The sequence below is a fragment of the Salmo salar genome, chromosome ssa27 (genome assembly GCF_905237065.1).
Source record: "Salmo salar chromosome ssa27, Ssal_v3.1, whole genome shotgun sequence".
NCBI classification, from domain to species: Eukaryota; Metazoa; Chordata; class Actinopteri; order Salmoniformes; family Salmonidae; genus Salmo; species Salmo salar.
This window is the reverse complement of record NC_059468.1, coordinates 38,324,087-38,347,755: the sequence shown is the minus strand read 5'-3', so window position 1 is coordinate 38,347,755 and position 23,669 is coordinate 38,324,087.

The window sequence follows — 23,669 nt, the reverse complement described above, 5'->3', positions numbered from 1 at the left end:
GGAAGTTACCTGACCATGTAACCTGATCCTCATAATCAGACAGGAAGTTACCTGACCATGTAACCTGATCCTCATAATCAGACAGGAAGTTACCTGACCATGTAACCTGATCAGGAACGTCTTCAGGACCTAGTGATAGCCTAAAACACTGTTTGAGGTATATAGTTTAACAAGACAAGAGTTTTTACTGGTCAGGTCTCATAGTCAACAAAAACTCCAAACCCCAAAATATATAGGCGGATGATAGATAGATGCTGTATAGATGCTGACAGTCAGGAGGATGATTACTATGGCTATAGATGCTGACAGTCAGAAGGATGATTACTATGGCTATAGATGCTAAATGATTACTATGGCTACAGATGCTGAATGATTACTATGGCTACAGATGCTGAATGATTACTATGGCTACAGATGCTGATTGATTACTATGGCTATAGATGCTGAATGATTACTATGGCTATAGATGCTGACAGTCAGGAGGATGATTACTATGGCTACAGATGCTGATAGTCAGGAGGATGATTACTATGGCTACAGATGCTGACAGTCAGGAGGATGATTACTATGGCTACAGATGCTGAATGATTACTATGGCTATAGATGCTGACAGTCAGGAGGATGATTACTATGGCTACAGATGCTGAATGATTACTATGGCTATAGATGCTGATAGTCAGGAGGATGATTACTAAGGCTGTGATATCCAATTGGTAGTTACGGTCCTGTCCCATTGCTGCAACTCCCCTACGGACTCAGGAGAGGTCAAGAGTCATTCGTCCTCTGAAACACGACCCTGACAAGCCACACTGCTTCTTGACACACTGCTCGCTAAACTCAGAAACCAGCCTCACCAATGTGTCGGAGGAAACACCGTCCAGCTGGCGACTGATGTCAGCTTGCAGGCACCTGGCCCACCACAAGGAGTCACAAGAGCGCGATGGGACAAGGAAATCCCGGCTGGCCAAACCTTCCCCTAACCCAGACAACGCTGGGCCAATTGTGCGCCGCCTTATGGGTCTCTCGGTCACCGCCAGCTGTGACACACCCTGGGATCAAAACCGGTACTGTAGTGACGACTGCAGTGCCTTAGACCGCTGCGCCACTCGGGAGGCCTGTGCAAGTGTGTGACTGTCTCCAGCTAATTAGCAACTAAACACACTGGAGAGAGCTAAGCCATGACAGCAGATAAATCAGAAAGAACTTCACCCCCCCCAAGATAATCTAATTTTGCCTCCAACATCAGCCTCTGTTGTGTAACACAAACCAAAGGGCCATTGTAGTCCTGTCTCTCGCTCAGAGAAGTCCCCTTCTATCACACACAAAGATACTCCACACACACACACACACACACACACACACACACACACACACACACACACACACGGACACACTGAAACACGCAATTTTGAAGGTTAAATTTAGACATTAATTCCAAATGGTTAAGGTTTGGGATAGGATTAAAATAAAGAAAAAAATTTTTTTGCAAACCGCAGGCCTTCTTGATGGTAACAGCACTCACCGTTGCTATTGGCCGGACATGAAATCATCTCCTGATGTCCTGAACGGATGTGAAATATCGCCTTGGATCTTGTGCAACCTGGCTGCACCCAAACAAACTCACACACACACACACACAATCACACACACACACTATAGTATTTACACCAGCCCGCGGGAACACATCTAGCCAGACTCCGTCGATGCAGGAGGCACCACCAGTGATAGACTAAAGACTGCAGGGGTTTTAAGTCTCAGAAAATTATCTGATGCAAACAGACACACTAACACACACTCCATGTCATTTACACCCCTCCCAAGCATATCAGTGTGGTGGGGGGGTGGGTGGGGGGATCTGTGTGTGTGTGTGGGGATCTGTGTGTTTTCGTTGTGCTTGTTTTGGTTGGGTTATTTAAACTAATGAATCATTGTGAGGACAGCGACAGATGAAGAATAGACTTGGAGAACTAGTGACTGTGAGTAATGGTAGTAATAGGGAGGAGAACTAGTGACTGTGAGTAATGGTAGTAATAGGGAGAACTAGTGACTGTGAGTAATGGTAGTAATAGGGGGAACTAGTGACTGTGAGTAATGGTAGTAATAGGGAGGAGAACTAGTGACTGTGAGTAATGGTAGTAATAGGGGGAACTAGTGACTGTGAGTAATGGTAGTAATAGGGAGGAGGACTAGTGACTGTGAGTAATGGTAGTAATAGGGAGGACTAGTGACTGTGAGTAATGGTAGTAATATGGAGGAGAACTAGTGACTGTGAGTAATGGTAGTAATAGGGAGGAGAACTAGTGACTGTGAGTAATGGTAGTAATAGGGAGGAGAACTAGTGACTGTGAGTAATGGTAGTAATAGGGAGGAGAACTAGTGACTGTGAGTAATGGTAGTAATAGGGAGGAGAACTAGTGACTGTGAGTAATGGTAGTAATAGGGAGGAGAACTAGTGACTGTGAGTAATGGTAGTAATAGGGAGGAGAACTAGTGACTGTGAGTAATGGTAGTAATAGGGAGGAGGACTAGTGACTGTGAGTAATGGTAGTAATATGGAGGAGAACTAGTGACTGTGAGTAATGGTAGTAATAGGGAGGAGAACTAGTGACTGTGAGTAATGGTAGTAATAGGGAGGAGAACTAGTGACTGTGAGTAATGGTAGTAATAGGGAGAACTAGTGACTGTGAGTAATGGTAGTAATAGGGAGGAGAACTAGTGACTGTGAGTAATGGTAGTAATAGGGAGGAGAACTAGTGACTGTGAGTAATGGTAGTAATAGGGAGGAGAACTAGTGACTGTGAGTAATGGTAGTAATAGGGAGGAGAACTAGTGACTGTGAGTAATGGTAGTAATAGGGAGGAGAACTAGTGACTGTGAGTAATGGTAGTAATAGGGAGGAGAACTAGTGACTGTGAGTAATGGTAGTAATAGGGAGGAGAACTAGTGACTGTGAGTAATGGTAGTAATAGGGAGGAGAACTAGTGACTGTGAGTAATGGTAGTAATAGGGAGGAGGACTAGTGACTGTGAGTAATGGTAGTAATAGGGAGGAGAACTAGTGACTGTGAGTAATGGTAGTAATAGGGAGGAGAACTAGTGACTGTGAGTAATGGTAGTAATAGGGAGGACTAGTGACTGTGAGTAATGGTAGTAATAGGGAGGAGAACTAGTGACTGTGAGTAATGGTAGTAATAGGGAGGAGAACTAGTGACTGTGAGTAATGGTAGTAATAGGGAGGACTAGTGACTGTGAGTAATGGTAGTAATAGGGAGGAGAACTAGTGACTGTGAGTAATGGTAGTAATAGGGAGGAGAACTAGTGACTGTGAGTAATGGTAGTAATAGGGAGGAGACTAGTGACTGTGAGTAATGGTAGTAATAGGGAGGACTAGTGACTGTGAGTAATGGTAGTAATAGGGAGGAGGACTAGTGACTGTGAGTAATGGTAGTAATAGGGAGGAGGACTAGTGACTGTGAGTAATGGTAGTAATAGGGAGGAGAACTAGTGACTGTGAGTAATGGTAGTAATAGGGAGGAGAACTAGTGACTGTGAGTAATGGTAGTAATAGGGAGGAGAACTAGTGACTGTGAGTAATGGTAGTAATAGGGAGGAGAACTAGTGACTGTGAGTAATGGTAGTAATAGGGAGGAGGACTAGTGACTGTGAGTAATGGTAGTAATAGGGGGAGGACTAGTGACTGTGAGTAATGGTAGTAATAGGGAGGAGAACTAGTGACTGTGAGTAATGGTAGTAATAGGGAGGAGAACTAGTGACTGTGAGTAATGGTAGTAATAGGGAGGAGAACTAGTGACTGTGAGTAATGGTAGTAATAGGGAGGAGAACTAGTGACTGTGAGTAATGGTAGTAATAGGGAGGAGAACTAGTGACTGTGAGTAATGGTAGTAATAGGGAGGAGAACTAGTGACTGTGAGTAATGGTAGTAATAGGGAGGAGAACTAGTGACTGTGAGTAATGGTAGTAATAGGGAGGAGGACTAGTGACTGTGAGTAATGGTAGTAATAGGGAGGAGAACTAGTGACTGTGAGTAATGGTAGTAATAGGGAGGAGAACTAGTGACTGTGAGTAATGGTAGTAATAGGGAGGAGAACTAGTGACTGTGAGTAATGGTAGTAATAGGGAGGAGGACTAGTGACTGTGAGTAATGGTAGTAATAGGGAGGAGAACTAGTGACTGTGAGTAATGGTAGTAATAGGGAGGAGAACTAGTGACTGTGAGTAATGGTAGTAATAGGGGAGGACTAGTGACTGTGAGTAATGGTAGTAATAGGGAGGAGAACTAGTGACTGTGAGTAATGGTAGTAATAGGGAGGAGAACTAGTGACTGTGAGTAATGGTAGTAATAGGGAGGAGAACTAGTGACTGTGAGTAATGGTAGTAATAGGGAGGAGGACTAGTGACTGTGAGTAATGGTAGTAATAGGGAGGAGAACTAGTGACTGTGAGTAATGGTAGTAATAGGGGAGGACTAGTGACTGTGAGTAATGGTAGTAATAGGGAGGGAACTAGTGACTGTGAGTAATGGTAGTAATAGGGAGGAGAACTAGTGACTGTGAGTAATGGTAGTAATAGGGGAGAACTAGTGACTGTGAGTAATGGTAGTAATAGGGAGGAGAACTAGTGACTGTGAGTAATGGTAGTAATAGGGAGGAGGACTAGTGACTGTGAGTAATGGTAGTAATAGGGGGAGAACTAGTGACTGTGAGTAATGGTAGTAATAGGGAGGAGGACTAGTGACTGTGAGTAATGGTAGTAATAGGGAGGAGAACTAGTGACTGTGAGTAATGGTAGTAATAGGGAGGAGAACTAGTGACTGTGAGTAATGGTAGTAATAGGGAGGAGAACTAGTGACTGTGAGTAATGGTAGTAATAGGGAGGAGAACTAGTGACTGTGAGTAATGGTAGTAATAGGGAGGAGAACTAGTGACTGTGAGTAATGGTAGTAATAGGGAGGAGGAACTAGTGACTGTGAGTAATGGTAGTAATAGGGAGGAGAACTAGTGACTGTGAGTAATGGTAGTAATAGGGAGGAGAACTAGTGACTGTGAGTAATGGTAGTAATAGGGAGGAGAACTAGTGACTGTGAGTAATGGTAGTAATAGGGAGGAGGACTAGTGACTGTGAGTAATGGTAGTAATAGGGAGGAGAACTAGTGACTGTGAGTAATGGTAGTAATAGGGAGGAGAACTAGTGACTGTGAGTAATGGTAGTAATAGGGAGAGACTAGTGACTGTGAGTAATGGTAGTAATAGGGAGGAGAACTAGTGACTGTGAGTAATGGTAGTAATAGGGAGGAGAACTAGTGACTGTGAGTAATGGTAGTAATAGGGGGAGAACTAGTGACTGTGAGTAATGGTAGTAATAGGGAGGAGAACTAGTGACTGTGAGTAATGGTAGTAATAGGGAGGAGAACTAGTGACTGTGAGTAATGGTAGTAATAGGGAGGAGAACTAGTGACTGTGAGTAATGGTAGTAATAGGGAGGAGGACTAGTGACTGTGAGTAATGGTAGTAATAGGGAGGAGAACTAGTGACTGTGAGTAATGGTAGTAATAGGGAGGAGAACTAGTGACTGTGAGTAATGGTAGTAATAGGGAGGAGAACTAGTGACTGTGAGTAATGGTAGTAATAGGGAGGAGAACTAGTGACTGTGAGTAATGGTAGTAATAGGGAGGAGAACTAGTGACTGTGAGTAATGGTAGTAATAGGGAGGAGAACTAGTGACTGTGAGTAATGGTAGTAATAGGGAGGAGAACTAGTGACTGTGAGTAATGGTAGTAATAGGGAGGAGAACTAGTGACTGTGAGTAATGGTAGTAATAGGGAGGAGAACTAGTGACTGTGAGTAATGGTAGTAATAGGGAGGAGAACTAGTGACTGTGAGTAATGGTAGTAATAGGGAGGAGAACTAGTGACTGTGAGTAATGGTAGTAATAGGGAGGAGAACTAGTGACTGTGAGTAATGGTAGTAATAGGGAGGAGACTAGTGACTGTGAGTAATGGTAGTAATAGGGAGGAGGACTAGTGACTGTGAGTAATGGTAGTAATAGGGAGGAGAACTAGTGACTGTGAGTAATGGTAGTAATAGGGAGAACTAGTGACTGTGAGTAATGGTAGTAATAGGGAGGAGAACTAGTGACTGTGAGTAATGGTAGTAATAGGGAGGAGAACTAGTGACTGTGAGTAATGGTAGTAATAGGGAGGAGAACTAGTGACTGTGAGTAATGGTAGTAATAGGGAGGAGAACTAGTGACTGTGAGTAATGGTAGTAATAGGGAGGAGAACTAGTGACTGTGAGTAATGGTAGTAATAGGGAGGAGAACTAGTGACTGTGAGTAATGGTAGTAATAGGGAGGAGGACTAGTGACTGTGAGTAATGGTAGTAATAGGGAGGAGAACTAGTGACTGTGAGTAATGGTAGTAATAGGGAGGAGAACTAGTGACTGTGAGTAATGGTAGTAATAGGGAGGAGAACTAGTGACTGTGAGTAATGGTAGTAATAGGGAGGAGGACTAGTGACTGTGAGTAATGGTAGTAATAGGGAGGAGAACTAGTGACTGTGAGTAATGGTAGTAATAGGGAGGAGAACTAGTGACTGTGAGTAATGGTAGTAATAGGGAGGAGGACTAGTGACTGTGAGTAATGGTAGTAATAGGGAGGAGAACTAGTGACTGTGAGTAATGGTAGTAATAGGGAGGAGGACTAGTGACTGTGAGTAATGGTAGTAATAGGGAGGAGGACTAGTGACTGTGAGTAATGGTAGTAATAGGGAGGAGAACTAGTGACTGTGAGTAATGGTAGTAATAGGGAGGAGAACTAGTGACTGTGAGTAATGGTAGTAATAGGGAGGAGAACTAGTGACTGTGAGTAATGGTAGTAATAGGGAGGAGAACTAGTGACTGTGAGTAATGGTAGTAATAGGGAGGAGAACTAGTGACTGTGAGTAATGGTAGTAATAGGGAGGAGAACTAGTGACTGTGAGTAATGGTAGTAATAGGGAGGAGAACTAGTGACTGTGAGTAATGGTAGTAATAGGGAGGAGAACTAGTGACTGTGAGTAATGGTAGTAATAGGGAGGAGAACTAGTGACTGTGAGTAATGGTAGTAATAGGGAGGAGAACTAGTGACTGTGAGTAATGGTAGTAATAGGGAGGAGAACTAGTGACTGTGAGTAATGGTAGTAATAGGGAGGAGAACTAGTGACTGTGAGTAATGGTAGTAATAGGGAGGAGAACTAGTGACTGTGAGTAATGGTAGTAATAGGGAGGAGGACTAGTGACTGTGAGTAATGGTAGTAATAGGGAGGAGAACTAGTGACTGTGAGTAATGGTAGTAATAGGGAGGAGAACTAGTGACTGTGAGTAATGGTAGTAATAGGGAGGAGAACTAGTGACTGTGAGTAATGGTAGTAATAGGGAGGAGAACTAGTGACTGTGAGTAATGGTAGTAATAGGGAGGAGAACTAGTGACTGTGAGTAATGGTAGTAATAGGGAGGAGGACTAGTGACTGTGAGTAATGGTAGTAATAGGGAGGAGAACTAGTGACTGTGAGTAATGGTAGTAATAGGGAGGAGAACTAGTGACTGTGAGTAATGGTAGTAATAGGGAGGAGAACTAGTGACTGTGAGTAATGGTAGTAATAGGGAGGAGAACTAGTGACTGTGAGTAATGGTAGTAATAGGGAGGGCTAGTGACTGTGAGTAATGGTAGTAATAGGGAGGAGAACTAGTGACTGTGAGTAATGGTAGTAATAGGGAGGAGAACTAGTGACTGTGAGTAATGGTAGTAATAGGGAGGACTAGTGACTGTGAGTAATGGTAGTAATAGGGAGGAGAACTAGTGACTGTGAGTAATGGTAGTAATAGGGAGGAGAACTAGTGACTGTGAGTAATGGTAGTAATAGGGAGAACTAGTGACTGTGAGTAATGGTAGTAATAGGGAGGAGAACTAGTGACTGTGAGTAATGGTAGTAATAGGGAGGAGAACTAGTGACTGTGAGTAATGGTAGTAATAGGGAGGACTAGTGACTGTGAGTAATGGTAGTAATAGGGAGGACTAGTGACTGTGAGTAATGGTAGTAATAGGGAGGAGAACTAGTGACTGTGAGTAATGGTAGTAATAGGGAGGAGAACTAGTGACTGTGAGTAATGGTAGTAATAGGGAGGAGAACTAGTGACTGTGAGTAATGGTAGTAATAGGGAGGAGGACTAGTGACTGTGAGTAATGGTAGTAATAGGGAGGAGAACTAGTGACTGTGAGTAATGGTAGTAATAGGGAGGAGAACTAGTGACTGTGAGTAATGGTAGTAATAGGGAGGGCTAGTGACTGTGAGTAATGGTAGTAATAGGGAGGACTAGTGACTGTGAGTAATGGTAGTAATAGGGGAGAACTAGTGACTGTGAGTAATGGTAGTAATAGGGAGGAGAACTAGTGACTGTGAGTAATGGTAGTAATAGGGAGGAGAACTAGTGACTGTGAGTAATGGTAGTAATAGGGAGGAGGACTAGTGACTGTGAGTAATGGTAGTAATAGGGAGGAGAACTAGTGACTGTGAGTAATGGTAGTAATAGGGAGGAGAACTAGTGACTGTGAGTAATGGTAGTAATAGGGAGGAGAACTAGTGACTGTGAGTAATGGTAGTAATAGGGAGGAGAACTAGTGACTGTGAGTAATGGTAGTAATAGGGAGGAGGACTAGTGACTGTGAGTAATGGTAGTAATAGGGAGGAGAACTAGTGACTGTGAGTAATGGTAGTAATAGGGAGGAGAACTAGTGACTGTGAGTAATGGTAGTAATAGGGGGAGAACTAGTGACTGTGAGTAATGGTAGTAATAGGGAGGAGAACTAGTGACTGTGAGTAATGGTAGTAATAGGGAGGAGAACTAGTGACTGTGAGTAATGGTAGTAATAGGGAGGAGAACTAGTGACTGTGAGTAATGGTAGTAATAGGGAGGAGAACTAGTGACTGTGAGTAATGGTAGTAATAGGGAGGAGAACTAGTGACTGTGAGTAATGGTAGTAATAGGGAGGAGGACTAGTGACTGTGAGTAATGGTAGTAATAGGGAGGAGAACTAGTGACTGTGAGTAATGGTAGTAATAGGGAGGAGAACTAGTGACTGTGAGTAATGGTAGTAATAGGGAGGAGAACTAGTGACTGTGAGTAATGGTAGTAATAGGGAGGAGAACTAGTGACTGTGAGTAATGGTAGTAATAGGGAGGAGAACTAGTGACTGTGAGTAATGGTAGTAATAGGGAGGAGAACTAGTGACTGTGAGTAATGGTAGTAATAGGGAGGAGAACTAGTGACTGTGAGTAATGGTAGTAATAGGGAGGAGAACTAGTGACTGTGAGTAATGGTAGTAATAGGGAGGAGAACTAGTGACTGTGAGTAATGGTAGTAATAGGGAGGAGAACTAGTGACTGTGAGTAATGGTAGTAATAGGGAGGAGAACTAGTGACTGTGAGTAATGGTAGTAATAGGGAGGAGAACTAGTGACTGTGAGTAATGGTAGTAATAGGGAGGAGAACTAGTGACTGTGAGTAATGGTAGTAATAGGGAGGAGAACTAGTGACTGTGAGTAATGGTAGTAATAGGAGGAGAACTAGTGACTGTGAGTAATGGTAGTAATAGGGAGGAGAACTAGTGACTGTGAGTAATGGTAGTAATAGGGAGGAGGACTAGTGACTGTGAGTAATGGTAGTAATAGGGAGGACTAGTGACTGTGAGTAATGGTAGTAATAGGGAGGGACTAGTGACTGTGAGTAATGGTAGTAATAGGGAGGAGGACTAGTGACTGTGAGTAATGGTAGTAATAGGGAGGAGAACTAGTGACTGTGAGTAATGGTAGTAATAGGGAGGAGACTAGTGACTGTGAGTAATGGTAGTAATAGGGAGGAGAACTAGTGACTGTGAGTAATGGTAGTAATAGGGAGGAGAACTAGTGACTGTGAGTAATGGTAGTAATAGGGAGGAGAACTAGTGACTGTGAGTAATGGTAGTAATAGGGAGGAGGACTAGTGACTGTGAGTAATGGTAGTAATAGGGAGGAGAACTAGTGACTGTGAGTAATGGTAGTAATAGGGAGGAGACTAGTGACTGTGAGTAATGGTAGTAATAGGGAGGAGAACTAGTGACTGTGAGTAATGGTAGTAATAGGGAGGAGAACTAGTGACTGTGAGTAATGGTAGTAATAGGAGGAGAACTAGTGACTGTGAGTAATGGTAGTAATAGGGAGGAGAACTAGTGACTGTGAGTAATGGTAGTAATAGGGAGGAGAACTAGTGACTGTGAGTAATGGTAGTAATAGGAGGAGAACTAGTGACTGTGAGTAATGGTAGTAATAGGGAGGAGGACTAGTGACTGTGAGTAATGGTAGTAATAGGGAGGAGAACTAGTGACTGTGAGTAATGGTAGTAATAGGGAGGAGAACTAGTGACTGTGAGTAATGGTAGTAATAGGGAGGAACTAGTGACTGTGAGTAATGGTAGTAATAGGGAGGAGAACTAGTGACTGTGAGTAATGGTAGTAATAGGGAGGAGAACTAGTGACTGTGAGTAATGGTAGTAATAGGGAGGAGAACTAGTGACTGTGAGTAATGGTAGTAATAGGGAGGAGAACTAGTGACTGTGAGTAATGGTAGTAATAGGAGGAGGACTAGTGACTGTGAGTAATGGTAGTAATAGGGAGAACTAGTGACTGTGAGTAATGGTAGTAATAGGGAGGAGAACTAGTGACTGTGAGTAATGGTAGTAATAGGGAGGAGAACTAGTGACTGTGAGTAATGGTAGTAATAGGGAGAACTAGTGACTGTGAGTAATGGTAGTAATAGGGAGGAGGACTAGTGACTGTGAGTAATGGTAGTACTATGGAGGAGAACTAGTGACTGTGAGTAATGGTAGTAATAGGGAGGAGGACTAGTGACTGTGAGTAATGGTAGTAATAGGGAGGAGAACTAGTGACTGTGAGTAATGGTAGTAATAGGGGGAGAACTAGTGACTGTGAGTAATGGTAGTAATAGGGAGGAGAACTAGTGACTGTGAGTAATGGTAGTAATAGGGGGAGAACTAGTGACTGTGAGTAATGGTAGTAATAGGGAGGAGAACTAGTGACTGTGAGTAATGGTAGTAATAGGGAGGAGGACTAGTGACTGTGAGTAATGGTAGTAATAGGGAGGAGAACTAGTGACTGTGAGTAATGGTAGTAATAGGGAGAACTAGTGACTGTGAGTAATGGTAGTAATAGGGAGGAGAACTAGTGACTGTGAGTAATGGTAGTAATAGGGAGGAGAACTAGTGACTGTGAGTAATGGTAGTAATAGGGAGAACTAGTGACTGTGAGTAATGGTAGTAATAGGGAGGAGGACTAGTGACTGTGAGTAATGGTAGTAATAGGGAGGAGAACTAGTGACTGTGAGTAATGGTAGTAATAGGGAGGAGAACTAGTGACTGTGAGTAATGGTAGTAATAGGGAGGAGAACTAGTGACTGTGAGTAATGGTAGTAATAGGGAGGAGAACTAGTGACTGTGAGTAATGGTAGTAATAGGGAGGAGAACTAGTGACTGTGAGTAATGGTAGTAATAGGGAGGAGAACTAGTGACTGTGAGTAATGGTAGTAATAGGGAGGAGAACTAGTGACTGTGAGTAATGGTAGTAATAGGGAGGGAACTAGTGACTGTGAGTAATGGTAGTAATAGGGAGGAGAACTAGTGACTGTGAGTAATGGTAGTAATAGGGAGGAGAACTAGTGACTGTGAGTAATGGTAGTAATAGGGAGGAGAACTAGTGACTGTGAGTAATGGTAGTAATAGGGAGGAGGACTAGTGACTGTGAGTAATGGTAGTAATAGGGAGGAGAACTAGTGACTGTGAGTAATGGTAGTAATAGGGAGGAGAACTAGTGACTGTGAGTAATGGTAGTAATAGGGAGGAGAACTAGTGACTGTGAGTAATGGTAGTAATAGGGAGGAGAACTAGTGACTGTGAGTAATGGTAGTAATAGGGAGGAGAACTAGTGACTGTGAGTAATGGTAGTAATAGGGAGGAGGACTAGTGACTGTGAGTAATGGTAGTAATAGGGAGGAGAACTAGTGACTGTGAGTAATGGTAGTAATAGGGAGGAGGACTAGTGACTGTGAGTAATGGTAGTAATAGGAGGAGAACTAGTGACTGTGAGTAATGGTAGTAATAGGGAGGAGAACTAGTGACTGTGAGTAATGGTAGTAATAGGGAGGAGAACTAGTGACTGTGAGTAATGGTAGTAATAGGGAGGAGAACTAGTGACTGTGAGTAATGGTAGTAATAGGGAGGAGAACTAGTGACTGTGAGTAATGGTAGTAATAGGGAGGAGAACTAGTGACTGTGAGTAATGGTAGTAATAGGAGGAGAACTAGTGACTGTGAGTAATGGTAGTAATAGGGAGGAGAACTAGTGACTGTGAGTAATGGTAGTAATAGGGAGGAGAACTAGTGACTGTGAGTAATGGTAGTAATAGGGAGGAGAACTAGTGACTGTGAGTAATGGTAGTAATAGGGAGGAGAACTAGTGACTGTGAGTAATGGTAGTAATAGGGAGGAGAAACTAGTGACTGTGAGTAATGGTAGTAATAGGGAGGAGAACTAGTGACTGTGAGTAATGGTAGTAATAGGGAGGAGGACTAGTGACTGTGAGTAATGGTAGTAATAGGGAGGAGAACTAGTGACTGTGAGTAATGGTAGTAATAGGGAGGAGGACTAGTGACTGTGAGTAATGGTAGTAATAGGGAGGAGAACTAGTGACTGTGAGTAATGGTAGTAATAGGGAGGAGAACTAGTGACTGTGAGTAATGGTAGTAATAGGGAGGAGAACTAGTGACTGTGAGTAATGGTAGTAATAGGGAGGAGAACTAGTGACTGTGAGTAATGGTAGTAATAGGGAGGAGAACTAGTGACTGTGAGTAATGGTAGTAATAGGGAGGAGAACTAGTGACTGTGAGTAATGGTAGTAATAGGGAGGAGAACTAGTGACTGTGAGTAATGGTAGTAATAGGGAGGAGAACTAGTGACTGTGAGTAATGGTAGTAATAGGGAGGAGAACTAGTGACTGTGAGTAATGGTAGTAATAGGGAGGAGAACTAGTGACTGTGAGTAATGGTAGTAATAGGGAGGAGAACTAGTGACTGTGAGTAATGGTAGTAATAGGGAGGAGAACTAGTGACTGTGAGTAATGGTAGTAATAGGGGGAGAACTAGTGACTGTGAGTAATGGTAGTAATAGGGAGGAGAACTAGTGACTGTGAGTAATGGTAGTAATAGGGAGGAGAACTAGTGACTGTGAGTAATGGTAGTAATAGGGAGGAGAACTAGTGACTGTGAGTAATGGTAGTAATAGGGAGGAGAACTAGTGACTGTGAGTAATGGTAGTAATAGGGAGGAGAACTAGTGACTGTGAGTAATGGTAGTAATAGGGAGGAGAACTAGTGACTGTGAGTAATGGTAGTAATAGGGAGGAGAACTAGTGACTGTGAGTAATGGTAGTAATAGGGAGGAGAACTAGTGACTGTGAGTAATGGTAGTAATAGGGAGGAGAACTAGTGACTGTGAGTAATGGTAGTAATAGGGAGGAGGACTAGTGACTGTGAGTAATGGTAGTAATAGGGAGGAGAACTAGTGACTGTGAGTAATGGTAGTAATAGGGAGGAGAACTAGTGACTGTGAGTAATGGTAGTAATAGGGAGGAGAACTAGTGACTGTGAGTAATGGTAGTAATAGGGAGGAGAACTAGTGACTGTGAGTAATGGTAGTAATAGGGAGGAGAACTAGTGACTGTGAGTAATGGTAGTAATAGGGAGGAGAACTAGTGACTGTGAGTAATGGTAGTAATAGGGAGGAGAACTAGTGACTGTGAGTAATGGTAGTAATAGGAGGAGAACTAGTGACTGTGAGTAATGGTAGTAATAGGGAGGAGAACTAGTGACTGTGAGTAATGGTAGTAATAGGGAGGAGGACTAGTGACTGTGAGTAATGGTAGTAATAGGGAGGAGAACTAGTGACTGTGAGTAATGGTAGTAATAGGGAGAACTAGTGACTGTGAGTAATGGTAGTAATAGGGAGGAGAACTAGTGACTGTGAGTAATGGTAGTAATAGGGAGGAGAACTAGTGACTGTGAGTAATGGTAGTAATAGGGAGGAGAACTAGTGACTGTGAGTAATGGTAGTAATAGGGAGGAGAACTAGTGACTGTGAGTAATGGTAGTAATAGGGAGGAGAACTAGTGACTGTGAGTAATGGTAGTAATAGGGGAGGAGAACTAGTGACTGTGAGTAATGGTAGTAATAGGGAGGAGAACTAGTGACTGTGAGTAATGGTAGTAATAGGGAGGAGAACTAGTGACTGTGAGTAATGGTAGTAATAGGGAGGAGAACTAGTGACTGTGAGTAATGGTAGTAATAGGGAGGAGAACTAGTGACTGTGAGTAATGGTAGTAATAGGGAGGAGAACTAGTGACTGTGAGTAATGGTAGTAATAGGGAGGAGAACTAGTGACTGTGAGTAATGGTAGTAATAGGGGGAGAACTAGTGACTGTGAGTAATGGTAGTAATAGGGAGGAGAACTAGTGACTGTGAGTAATGGTAGTAATAGGGAGGAGAACTAGTGACTGTGAGTAATGGTAGTAATAGGGAGGAGAACTAGTGACTGTGAGTAATGGTAGTAATAGGGAGGAGAACTAGTGACTGTGAGTAATGGTAGTAATAGGGAGGAGAACTAGTGACTGTGAGTAATGGTAGTAATAGGGAGGAGAACTAGTGACTGTGAGTAATGGTAGTAATAGGGAGGAGAACTAGTGACTGTGAGTAATGGTAGTAATAGGGAGGGAGAACTAGTGACTGTGAGTAATGGTAGTAATAGGGAGGAGAACTAGTGACTGTGAGTAATGGTAGTAATAGGGAGGAGAACTAGTGACTGTGAGTAATGGTAGTAATAGGGAGGAGAACTAGTGACTGTGAGTAATGGTAGTAATAGGGAGGAGAACTAGTGACTGTGAGTAATGGTAGTAATAGGGAGGAGAACTAGTGACTGTGAGTAATGGTAGTAATAGGGAGGAGAACTAGTGACTGTGAGTAATGGTAGTAATAGGGAGGAGAACTAGTGACTGTGAGTAATGGTAGTAATAGGGAGGACTAGTGACTGTGAGTAATGGTAGTAATAGGGAGGAGAACTAGTGACTGTGAGTAATGGTAGTAATAGGGAGGAGAACTAGTGACTGTGAGTAATGGTAGTAATAGGGAGGAGGACTAGTGACTGTGAGTAATGGTAGTAATAGGGAGGAGGACTAGTGACTGTGAGTAATGGTAGTAATAGGGAGGAGAACTAGTGACTGTGAGTAATGGTAGTAATAGGGAGGAGAACTAGTGACTGTGAGTAATGGTAGTAATAGGGAGGAGAACTAGTGACTGTGAGTAATGGTAGTAATAGGGAGGAGAACTAGTGACTGTGAGTAATGGTAGTAATAGGGAGGAGAACTAGTGACTGTGAGTAATGGTAGTAATAGGGAGGACTAGTGACTGTGAGTAATGGTAGTAATAGGGAGGAGAACTAGTGACTGTGAGTAATGGTAGTAATAGGGAGGAGAACTAGTGACTGTGAGTAATGGTAGTAATAGGGAGGAGAACTAGTGACTGTGAGTAATGGTAGTAATAGGGAGGAGAACTAGTGACTGTGAGTAATGGTAGTAATAGGGAGGAGAACTAGTGACTGTGAGTAATGGTAGTAATAGGGAGGAGAACTAGTGACTGTGAGTAATGGTAGTAATAGGGAGGAGAACTAGTGACTGTGAGTAATGGTAGTAATAGGGAGGAGAACTAGTGACTGTGAGTAATGGTAGTAATAGGGAGAACTAGTGACTGTGAGTAATGGTAGTAATAGGGAGGAGGACTAGTGACTGTGAGTAATGGTAGTAATAGGGAGGAGAACTAGTGACTGTGAGTAATGGTAGTAATAGGGGGAACTAGTGACTGTGAGTAATGGTAGTAATAGGGAGGAGGACTAGTGACTGTGAGTAATGGTAGTAATAGGGAGGAGAACTAGTGACTGTGAGTAATGGTAGTAATAGGGAGAACTAGTGACTGTGAGTAATGGTAGTAATAGGGAGGAGAACTAGTGACTGTGAGTAATGGTAGTAATAGGGAGGACTAGTGACTGTGAGTAATGGTAGTAATAGGGGAGAACTAGTGACTGTGAGTAATGGTAGTAATAGGGAGGAGAACTAGTGACTGTGAGTAATGGTAGTAATAGGGAGGAGAACTAGTGACTGTGAGTAATGGTAGTAATAGGGAGAACTAGTGACTGTGAGTAATGGTAGTAATAGGGAGGAGGACTAGTGACTGTGAGTAATGGTAGTAATAGGGAGGAGGACTAGTGACTGTGAGTAATGGTAGTAATAGGGGGAACTAGTGACTGTGAGTAATGGTAGTAATAGGGAGAACTAGTGACTGTGAGTAATGGTAGTAATAGGGAGGAGAACTAGTGACTGTGAGTAATGGTAGTAATAGGGAGGAGAACTAGTGACTGTGAGTAATGGTAGTAATAGGGAGGAGAACTAGTGACTGTGAGTAATGGTAGTAATAGGGAGGAGAACTAGTGACTGTGAGTAATGGTAGTAATAGGGAGGAGAACTAGTGACTGTGAGTAATGGTAGTAATAGGGAGGAGAACTAGTGACTGTGAGTAATGGTAGTAATAGGGAGGAGAACTAGTGACTGTGAGTAATGGTAGTAATAGGGAGGAGAACTAGTGACTGTGAGTAATGGTAGTAATAGGGGAGAACTAGTGACTGTGAGTAATGGTAGTAATAGGGAGGAGGACTAGTGACTGTGAGTAATGGTAGTAATAGGGAGGAGAACTAGTGACTGTGAGTAATGGTAGTAATAGGGAGGAGAACTAGTGACTGTGAGTAATGGTAGTAATAGGGAGGAGAACTAGTGACTGTGAGTAATGGTAGTAATAGGGAGGAGAACTAGTGACTGTGAGTAATGGTAGTAATAGGGAGGAGAACTAGTGACTGTGAGTAATGGTAGTAATAGGGGAGGAGAACTAGTGACTGTGAGTAATGGTAGTAATAGGGAGGAGAACTAGTGACTGTGAGTAATGGTAGTAATAGGGAGGAGAACTAGTGACTGTGAGTAATGGTAGTAATAGGGAGGAGAACTAGTGACTGTGAGTAATGGTAGTAATAGGGAGGAGAACTAGTGACTGTGAGTAATGGTAGTAATAGGGGAGAACTAGTGACTGTGAGTAATGGTAGTAATAGGGAGGAGAACTAGTGACTGTGAGTAATGGTAGTAATAGGGAGGAGAACTAGTGACTGTGAGTAATGGTAGTAATAGGGAGGAGAACTAGTGACTGTGAGTAATGGTAGTAATAGGGAGGAGAACTAGTGACTGTGAGTAATGGTAGTAATAGGGAGGAGAACTAGTGACTGTGAGTAATGGTAGTAATAGGGAGGAGAACTAGTGACTGTGAGTAATGGTAGTAATAGGGAGGAGAACTAGTGACTGTGAGTAATGGTAGTAATAGGGAGGAGAACTAGTGACTGTGAGTAATGGTAGTAATAGGGAGGAGAACTAGTGACTGTGAGTAATGGTAGTAATAGGAGGAGGAGAACTAGTGACTGTGAGTAATGGTAGTAATAGGGAGGAGAACTAGTGACTGTGAGTAATGGTAGTAATAGGGAGGAGAACTAGTGACTGTGAGTAATGGTAGTAATAGGGAGGAGCTAGTGACTGTGAGTAATGGTAGTAATAGGGAGGAGAACTAGTGACTGTGAGTAATGGTAGTAATAGGGAGGAGAACTAGTGACTGTGAGTAATGGTAGTAATAGGGAGGAGAACTAGTGACTGTGAGTAATGGTAGTAATAGGGAGGAGAACTAGTGACTGTGAGTAATGGTAGTAATAGGGAGGAGAACTAGTGACTGTGAGTAATGGTAGTAATAGGGAGGAGGACTAGTGACTGTGAGTAATGGTAGTAATAGGGAGGACTAGTGACTGTGAGTAATGGTAGTAATAGGGAGGAGAACTAGTGACTGTGAGTAATGGTAGTAATAGGGAGGAGAACTAGTGACTGTGAGTAATGGTAGTAATAGGGAGGAGAACTAGTGACTGTGAGTAATGGTAGTAATAGGGAGAACTAGTGACTGTGAGTAATGGTAGTAATAGGGAGGAGAACTAGTGACTGTGAGTAATGGTAGTAATAGGGAGGAGAACTAGTGACTGTGAGTAATGGTAGTAATAGGGAGGAGAACTAGTGACTGTGAGTAATGGTAGTAATAGGGAGGAGAACTAGTGACTGTGAGTAATGGTAGTAATAGGGAGGAGAACTAGTGACTGTGAGTAATGGTAGTAATAGGGAGGAGAACTAGTGACTGTGAGTAATGGTAGTAATAGGGAGGAGAACTAGTGACTGTGAGTAATGGTAGTAATAGGGAGGAGAACTAGTGACTGTGAGTAATGGTAGTAATAGGGAGGAGAACTAGTGACTGTGAGTAATGGTAGTAATAGGGAGGAGAACTAGTGACTGTGAGTAATGGTAGTAATAGGGAGGAGAACTAGTGACTGTGAGTAATGGTAGTAATAGGGAGGAGAACTAGTGACTGTGAGTAATGGTAGTAATAGGGAGGAGAACTAGTGACTGTGAGTAATGGTAGTAATAGGGAGGAGAACTAGTGACTGTGAGTAATGGTAGTAATAGGGAGGAGAACTAGTGACTGTGAGTAATGGTAGTAATAGGGAGGAGAACTAGTGACTGTGAGTAATGGTAGTAATAGGGAGGAGAACTAGTGACTGTGAGTAATGGTAGTAATAGGGGAGAACTAGTGACTGTGAGTAATGGTAGTAATAGGGAGGAGGACTAGTGACTGTGAGTAATGGTAGTAATAGGGAGGAGAACTAGTGACTGTGAGTAATGGTAGTAATAGGGAGGAGAACTAGTGACTGTGAGTAATGGTAGTAATAGGGAGGAGAACTAGTGACTGTGAGTAATGGTAGTAATAGGGAGGAGAACTAGTGACTGTGAGTAATGGTAGTAATAGGGAGGAGAACTAGTGACTGTGAGTAATGGTAGTAATAGGGAGGAGAACTAGTGACTGTGAGTAATGGTAGTAATAGGGAGGAGAACTAGTGACTGTGAGTAATGGTAGTAATAGGGAGGAGAACTAGTGACTGTGAGTAATGGTAGTAATAGGGAGGAGAACTAGTGACTGTGAGTAATGGTAGTAATAGGGGAGAACTAGTGACTGTGAGTAATGGTAGTAATAGGGAGAACTAGTGACTGTGAGTAATGGTAGTAATAGGGAGAACTAGTGACTGTGAGTAATGGTAGTAATAGGGAGGAGGACTAGTGACTGTGAGTAATGGTAGTAATAGGGAGGAGAACTAGTGACTGTGAGTAATGGTAGTAATAGGGAGGAGAACTAGTGACTGTGAGTAATGGTAGTAATAGGGAGGAGAACTAGTGACTGTGAGTAATGGTAGTAATAGGGAGGAGAACTAGTGACTGTGAGTAATGGTAGTAATAGGGAGGAGAACTAGTGACTGTGAGTAATGGTAGTAATAGGGAGGAGAACTAGTGACTGTGAGTAATGGTAGTAATAGGGAGGAGAACTAGTGACTGTGAGTAATGGTAGTAATAGGGAGGAGAACTAGTGACTGTGAGTAATGGTAGTAATAGGGAGGAGGACTAGTGACTGTGAGTAATGGTAGTAATAGGGAGGAGAACTAGTGACTGTGAGTAATGGTAGTAATAGGGGGAGAACTAGTGACTGTGAGTAATGGTAGTAATAGGGAGGAGGACTAGTGACTGTGAGTAATGGTAGTAATAGGGAGGAGAACTAGTGACTGTGAGTAATGGTAGTAATAGGGGGAGAACTAGTGACTGTGAGTAATGGTAGTAATAGGGGAGAACTAGTGACTGTGAGTAATGGTAGTAATAGGGAGGAGAACTAGTGACTGTGAGTAATGGTAGTAATAGGGAGGAACTAGTGACTGTGAGTAATGGTAGTAATAGGGAGGACTAGTGACTGTGAGTAATGGTAGTAATAGGGAGGAGGACTAGTGACTGTGAGTAATGGTAGTAATAGGGAGGAGAACTAGTGACTGTGAGTAATGGTAGTAATAGGGAGGAGAACTAGTGACTGTGAGTAATGGTAGTAATAGGGAGGAGAACTAGTGACTGTGAGTAATGGTAGTAATAGGGAGGAGAACTAGTGACTGTGAGTAATGGTAGTAATAGGGGGAGAACTAGTGACTGTGAGTAATGGTAGTAATAGGGAGGAGACTAGTGACTGTGAGTAATGGTAGTAATAGGGAGGAGAACTAGTGACTGTGAGTAATGGTAGTAATAGGGAGGAGAACTAGTGACTGTGAGTAATGGTAGTAATAGGGAGGAGAACTAGTGACTGTGAGTAATGGTAGTAATAGGGAGGACTAGTGACTGTGAGTAATGGTAGTAATAGGGAGGAGAACTAGTGACTGTGAGTAATGGTAGTAATAGGGAGGAGAACTAGTGACTGTGAGTAATGGTAGTAATAGGGAGGAGAACTAGTGACTGTGAGTAATGGTAGTAATAGGGAGGAGAACTAGTGACTGTGAGTAATGGTAGTAATAGGGAGGAGAACTAGTGACTGTGAGTAATGGTAGTAATAGGGGGGAGAACTAGTGACTGTGAGTAATGGTAGTAATAGGGAGGAGGAACTAGTGACTGTGAGTAATGGTAGTAATAGGGAGGAGAACTAGTGACTGTGAGTAATGGTAGTAATAGGGAGGAGAACTAGTGACTGTGAGTAATGGTAGTAATAGGGAGGAGAACTAGTGACTGTGAGTAATGGTAGTAATAGGGAGGAGAACTAGTGACTGTGAGTAATGGTAGTAATAGGGAGGAGAACTAGTGACTGTGAGTAATGGTAGTAATAGGGAGGAGAACTAGTGACTGTGAGTAATGGTAGTAATAGGGAGGACTAGTGACTGTGAGTAATGGTAGTAATAGGGAGGAGAACTAGTGACTGTGAGTAATGGTAGTAATAGGGAGGAGAACTAGTGACTGTGAGTAATGGTAGTAATAGGGAGGAGAACTAGTGACTGTGAGTAATGGTAGTAATAGGGGAGGACTAGTGACTGTGAGTAATGGTAGTAATAGGGAGGAGAACTAGTGACTGTGAGTAATGGTAGTAATAGGGAGGAGAAACTAGTGACTGTGAGTAATGGTAGTAATAGGGAGGAGAACTAGTGACTGTGAGTAATGGTAGTAATAGGGAGAACTAGTGACTGTGAGTAATGGTAGTAATAGGGAGGAGAACTAGTGACTGTGAGTAATGGTAGTAATAGGGAGAACTAGTGACTGTGAGTAATGGTAGTAATAGGGAGGAGGACTAGTGACTGTGAGTAATGGTAGTAATAGGGAGGAGAACTAGTGACTGTGAGTAATGGTAGTAATAGGGAGGAGAACTAGTGACTGTGAGTAATGGTAGTAATAGGGAGAACTAGTGACTGTGAGTAATGGTAGTAATAGGAGAGGAACTAGTGACTGTGAGTAATGGTAGTAATAGGGAGGAGAACTAGTGACTGTGAGTAATGGTAGTAATAGGGGAGAACTAGTGACTGTGAGTAATGGTAGTAATATGGAGGAGAACTAGTGACTGTGAGTAATGGTAGTAATAGGGAGGAGAACTAGTGACTGTGAGTAATGGTAGTAATAGGGAGGAGAACTAGTGACTGTGAGTAATGGTAGTAATAGGGAGGAGAACTAGTGACTGTGAGTAATGGTAGTAATAGGGAGGAGAACTAGTGACTGTGAGTAATGGTAGTAATAGGGAGGAGAACTAGTGACTGTGAGTAATGGTAGTAATAGGGAGGAGAACTAGTGACTGTGAGTAATGGTAGTAATAGGGAGGAGAACTAGTGACTGTGAGTAATGGTAGTAATAGGGGAGGAGAACTAGTGACTGTGAGTAATGGTAGTAATAGGGAGGAGAACTAGTGACTGTGAGTAATGGTAGTAATAGGGAGGAGAACTAGTGACTGTGAGTAATGGTAGTAATAGGGAGGAGAACTAGTGACTGTGAGTAATGGTAGTAATAGGGGGGAGAACTAGTGACTGTGAGTAATGGTAGTAATAGGGAGGAGGACTAGTGACTGTGAGTAATGGTAGTAATAGGGAGGAGAACTAGTGACTGTGAGTAATGGTAGTAATAGGGGGAACTAGTGACTGTGAGTAATGGTAGTAATAGGGAGGAGAACTAGTGACTGTGAGTAATGGTAGTAATAGGGAGGAGAACTAGTGACTGTGAGTAATGGTAGTAATAGGGAGGAGAACTAGTGACTGTGAGTAATGGTAGTAATAGGGAGGAGAACTAGTGACTGTGAGTAATGGTAGTAATAGGGAGGAGAACTAGTGACTGTGAGTAATGGTAGTAATAGGGAGGAGAACTAGTGACTGTGAGTAATGGTAGTAATAGGGAGGAGAACTAGTGACTGTGAGTAATGGTAGTAATAGGGAGAACTAGTGACTGTGAGTAATGGTAGTAATAGGGAGGAACTAGTGACTGTGAGTAATGGTAGTAATAGGGAGGAGAACTAGTGACTGTGAGTAATGGTAGTAATAGGGAGGAGAACTAGTGACTGTGAGTAATGGTAGTAATAGGGAGGAGAACTAGTGACTGTGAGTAATGGTAGTAATAGGGAGGAGAACTAGTGACTGTGAGTAATGGTAGTAATAGGGAGGAGAACTAGTGACTGTGAGTAATGGTAGTAATAGGGAGGAGAACTAGTGACTGTGAGTAATGGTAGTAATAGGGAGGAGAACTAGTGACTGTGAGTAATGGTAGTAATAGGGAGGAGAACTAGTGACTGTGAGTAATGGTAGTAATAGGAGGAGAACTAGTGACTGTGAGTAATGGTAGTAATAGGGGGAGGACTAGTGACTGTGAGTAATGGTAGTAATAGGGAGGAGAACTAGTGACTGTGAGTAATGGTAGTAATAGGGAGGAGAACTAGTGACTGTGAGTAATGGTAGTAATAGGGAGGAGAACTAGTGACTGTGAGTAATGGTAGTAATAGGGGGAGAACTAGTGACTGTGAGTAATGGTAGTAATAGGGAGGAGAACTAGTGACTGTGAGTAATGGTAGTAATAGGGAGGAGAACTAGTGACTGTGAGTAATGGTAGTAATAGGGAGGAGAACTAGTGACTGTGAGTAATGGTAGTAATAGGGAGGAGAACTAGTGACTGTGAGTAATGGTAGTAATAGGGAGGAGAACTAGTGACTGTGAGTAATGGTAGTAATAGGGAGGAGAACTAGTGACTGTGAGTAATGGTAGTAATAGGGAGGAGGACTAGTGACTGTGAGTAATGGTAGTAATAGGGAGGAGAACTAGTGACTGTGAGTAATGGTAGTAATAGGGAGGAGAACTAGTGACTGTGAGTAATGGTAGTAATAGGGAGGAGAACTAGTGACTGTGAGTAATGGTAGTAATAGGGAGGAGAACTAGTGACTGTGAGTAATGGTAGTAATAGGGAGGAGAACTAGTGACTGTGAGTAATGGTAGTAATAGGGAGAGACTAGTGACTGTGAGTAATGGTAGTAATAGGGAGGAGAACTAGTGACTGTGAGTAATGGTAGTAATAGGGAGGAGAA